The sequence below is a fragment of the Theropithecus gelada genome, chromosome 17, assembly GCF_003255815.1.
Source record: "Theropithecus gelada isolate Dixy chromosome 17, Tgel_1.0, whole genome shotgun sequence".
NCBI classification, from domain to species: Eukaryota; Metazoa; Chordata; class Mammalia; order Primates; family Cercopithecidae; genus Theropithecus; species Theropithecus gelada.
In genome coordinates, this window is record NC_037685.1 from 28,689,733 (window position 1) to 28,695,152 (window position 5,420).

The following is a 5,420-nucleotide window of genomic DNA, read 5'->3' on the forward strand; positions in this document are numbered from 1 at the left end:
CTGGGGAGGCCTCAGGAAACTTACAATCAAGGAATAAGACAAAGAGGGAGCCAAGCATCTTCTTCACAAGGCGGCAGGAAAGAGAAATGCAGAGCAAAGGGGGAAGAGCTGCTTATAAAACTATCAGATCTTGTGAGAACTCACTGTCATGAGGACAGCATGGGGGAAGCCACCCCCACGATTCAATTACCTTCACCTGGTCTCTCCCCTGATACACGGGGATTATGGGGATTACAATTCAAGATGAGATTTGGGTGAGGAGACCAAACCTAACTATATCAATTACTAATGTAAATTATTAATTCAATCTTCATTTTATAGATTAAATGTGATGATTATTATATATTATAATTATAATCACATTGAATTTATAAAATGAAATCTTCTAAACTTGACAAAGGATCGAATTACATAACTTTTCAAAGGCCACACAGCTAATAAATTAATATATAGGCCCTTTGGCAACAGAACACCTGGAATCTTAACTGCATCCAATAGAGAGAGGGATGAAAGAATATCATATGCTTGATAGAGATACTCATTTTCATCACTGACATACATAGTGCATGCATAACGAGCAGGCAGGTCAAAGATCCAGGCCAACTAGAGTAACAAGACTGTAGGACAAGAAATTGAAGCAAGTTTATGAAGGTCTTGCATACAACAGTTCTGAGATAACAATGTCATTTGTTCTTATTCTAATCTTCTATTATAACTTCTTGAAAATGTTTCAGGAAAAAACAAAGGGGAAAACAAAAACAGGGAGTGTAAAATAGATTCGAAAATAGTCAGTGAAAAAAATGACAAAAAATTTTATCTTGCTTTCATTATAGTCCCTTTAGAACATATATCAAAATCCAAGGTTTCACATATATACCTATAACTGTATGTATGTATGTGTGTGTGTATATATATATGAGTTATGATGATGTCTTTATTAATGAATGAGTATGAGGATTGCCTCTAGGTTCCATTCTATTGTAGTCAATCCACTGGCATCAAAGATGCCCTTGAAACAGCCGAGCAGGGTTTGGTGTTGGAAAAGAATGAGTAATAGTACAAAATCACAGAAAGATGAAAGTGAGACTGATGCAAGCAAGGAGCTTGAAGAAAAGTACTGAGGACTCAGTGAATCACAGTGGGAAGCACTGTAACATAACTCCCTATTGATGAGAACTGAGACTGTTCAACATCCCTTGCAGTCGTGCTGGTGTCTGAGATGGAGCAACTCAATATGAACAAAAACCCCATGCTGTAAGTGAGGAAAAGTACTGTTGCCAAAAAAGACACTGTGAGCCATGATCAGAGTGGTTATTAAGCCTACTATCACTGTCTCTCTCTCACACATATATGTCTGTGTGTGTATATATATACATGCATACATATATTCTATATATATAAACAGTGATAGAACAAAGAAAATGTCATATATGCTAAACATGTCAGTTAAAATTAAGTATTTATAATTAATACATATGTTAGGAAGAGTATCATTAAAACGAGATAGTAGTCTCTAAGTTTTATTTTATTGTTCCTTTTCTCTACAGTCTCACATATTCTGATGTCTATTTCTCACTGTCACTTTCACTACTTTTTTCTTTACCAAAAATAATGTGTTTAAATGCATATATCCATTTGTGTGAATTCACTTTGTCACTTAAAATGCTTGATATATATGTATATGTAAGTATATATTGATATATATGTACACATATATATGTAAAGAGTAATTCCATAAAATCCAGTCTCATTTCACTTTTTACTAATTCATTTTCTTTGTGGCTGCATCCTCTTTTTTGTTTTTTGTCTCTCTGCCTACTCCCTCATGTTCATGTTCTTCTCATCTTCTTGTATAAAAATATTTCTATTTATTTAAATTTAATGCCACATTTATGTGACAGAATATTCCCCAACCCCTCAGGAGTATGTAAGATGATTTCTATAACAAATATCAATCTTATATTTTACTGGATCAGTGGTAAAGTCATCCTTTGCTTCCTCTGCTCTTTCACAGCCAGAGATTTTACCTGTACACTCCTCGGTGAGGCATGGATAATTAATAGCTCACTTTGATGCCTCTTTTACTTGGTAAAAAAAATTTCACTTTGCTTGGATTGAGCAGATAATATCTCTCCAGAGATATGCATTTTCAGTGTTTCTCGTATACATTCATGCAAAAGTAATTGTGCTTTTTGCCCTATCTATCTATCTATCTATCTATCTATCTATCTATCCATCCTGATATGTGTTACCAAAACACCAGGTGTTTGGTCTAGGTCCTACTGCTCGTAGCACAGAAAGCCAATCACTGAGACAGTGAGTTTTGCCAGGGAAGAAGAGTTTATTTGGGAACTACAGCCCAGGAGATGAGAGATGTCACAATCTGTCTCCCAACCAACTAAAATTAGGAGCAGAAATTTAGCTACATGTGGGGAAAACAGGAATTAGGGAGGATTAAGGGAGAGGAGTTGGTAAGCAGGAAGTAGAGAAGGGTAAGAAAATCACACCAGATGAGGGGTCTGGCATCTCATTGTCTGGATACAATGATCTGGTAAATTTCAGTTCTTTGTCTAAGGGTTGGTCTCCTAAGGAAGAAACTCAGAGAAGACAAATGTAAGTTTAAAGTTTAAGATCACAAGGGTCAATTTCTATGTTTATTCAAAAAGCTGAAAATGTCAGTTCTATGGGAATTGGGCCAGTTTCATATATATTGTGCACCCTGAAAATCTGAGACAGGTCTCAGTTACCTTAGAAAGTTTATTTTGCCGAAGTTGAGGATGAGTGCCTGTGACACAGCCTTGGGAGGTTCTGACATATGCCCAAGGTAGTCAAAGCATAGTTTGGTTTTATACATTTTAGAGAGACCTTAATCAACATACGTAAGATGAACATTGGTTCAGCATGGAAAGGCGGGACAATGAGAAGCAAGGGTAGGAAGATCAGAAGTGGAGAGGGGCCTGCAGGTCATAAGTAGATAAGAGACAAATGGTTGCCTTTTGAATTTCTAATTTAGCCTCTCCAAAGGTAGCAATCAGATATGCATTTATCTCAGTGAGCAGAGGAATGACTTTGAATAGAATGTAAGGCAGGTTGGCCCTAGCCAGTTCCCAGCTTTATTTTTCCCTTTAGCTTAGTGATTTGGGGGCCCAAAGATTTATTTTCCTTTCACAATATATAAAAATATGAAAGGAAACACACACACATGCATGCACACACACACACACACACACATACATATTTCAAACTTTCCTACTTTGGAAGGCTCGCTTTCATTCTTTGGAATCTGTGCTTCCTGAGTCAGCTCATCCTCATCTTTTCACTTCAATAGACTCTCTTTAAACTAGATTCTGACCCTTTTGATTATTTTAGGTTGACAGCAGAATATTTAATATGACAATGATCATAGATGTATAACTATATGAAAACATACTTTTTCAATTTAGTTGGGGCTTTCTGAGCAAATTTTAGTGAAATTTGAGACCTGTCCTAAAAATTGAGCCTAGATGATATATTATGATTGCCCAAGGACCCCAGAGAGATTTACCTCCCTAAAGGCATGTGTTTACATTTTAAGGGAGACTAAGACCTGAGCCTGTGAAGACATCCCTAACTTTTAAAGCTGGAAAAAACAAAAACAAAAACAAAAAAACAAGGATTTCCTCTTTCTAGAGGAAAGATTTATTTACAATTCTAAAAGTAAAGGGTCTAGACCCTTCCCCTTTGGATCCTGCAGGATAATTTGTTTTCACTAGGGAGCAAAATATCTCTTTCTCAGGAGGAAAAAAAAAGGAACAGCTATTCCCTATATAATCATCTATCTTCATTTTTTGTAAGTTCCTCATCTATAGTAGATAGAGTCCATTATGTGCAAAATAATATCTGGTTCTTATAAATTGGGTAAGGGGCTTGCCTTGGGGCAAAGGGATGCTGGCATGGTGATTACTATCTGTAAGTAATCATAATTTGCTCTATTCCAGAAAGCTTTTGTTGACATTTAGGATAATATTAATAAGTATAGATCGGAAACACCAGAATACATTAGTAAATAAAAACCTTATTTACCTTATGATCGCAGTTTCAGAGCTCTGGCTTATTACTAGTGTTTAATCACAATTAACTTAGCAACCATAAACATAGTAATGCAGATCAAAGGCTAAACTATTTAATACTCCAGTAATATGTAAAGTTAGTTTAAATAAAATATACTCTAGTGCCTATTTTTATTTTTTAAATAAACTTTACCAAGATGTAATTTATATAAAAAATGCATTTAACTCACAATTACATAAATGTAATTATACAGTATGCAGTGTTTTGTGTCTGACTTTTCTTACTTAGCATAATTTTCAGATTCATCCTTTTTTGTGCTCTTTTATTGTTTCTTTTTAAATATCACTAATTTGTGTATGTTATGTATCAGTAATTTATACTGTTCTTATTGCTGACAATCACTCCACTGTATGGATATATCATAATTTGCTTCTTCATTCATCTGTTGATTGACATTTGTGCTGTTTCTAATTTGGGGCTCTTTTGAAGAAATCACTGTGAGCATTCATGCGGAAATATGTGAGCATGTGTCTGTTTTTCTTGAATGACTGCATAAGTGTAGTATTGCTGGGTCAATTGTCAGGTTTATTTTCCATGTCATTAGATAGTGACAAATACTTTTCCAAAACGATTGTACTATTTTACATATGTAGATGCAATGTATGAGAATTTCATATTAGTTGTAGTCAGTCTAATTTTCACTTTTCTAATGCATATGATATGATGCAATATGTCCTAGTGTATTTAATTTGCATATCCATGATAACTAATTAGCATTTTAAAATGTGGTTATTAGCCATGTATTAGGTTGGTGCAAAAGTAATTGTGGTTTTCACCATTAATAATAATGGTATTATTAATGGTGAAAACCACAATTACTTTTGCACCAACCTAATACATTCTCTTTGGTAAAGTGGCTCTTTAAATTTTTTTTCCAGTTTTGGATTGAAATTCTTTTATTTTTCTTACTGAGTTACAAGTTTTATTTTTATATTTTACACAGTAATTTTTCAAATATATGGACTGGAAATATATTCTCCCCATCTGCAGTTTGCCTTTATATTTTCATAGTGATGCCTTCCAGTGAATTTGTAAGTTTGATGAAGTCCAATCATTTCTTTTAATAGCTCATCTTTCCTCAGTTATAGCTAAGTAATCTTTGTCTACCCTAAAGTTACAAAGATATTCTACTATTTTTTAAAATACGTTTTATAGTTTTAATGGTATGTATAAATACATGATCCATCCACATGCTATTCTTTTCTAAATAGCTTTGTGAATGGTTTGAAGTTTAGAGATAGTTTTTTCCCACTTTTTTATATTTTTTGATACAGAGTCTTGCTCTGTCGCCCAGGCTGGAGTGCAGTGGC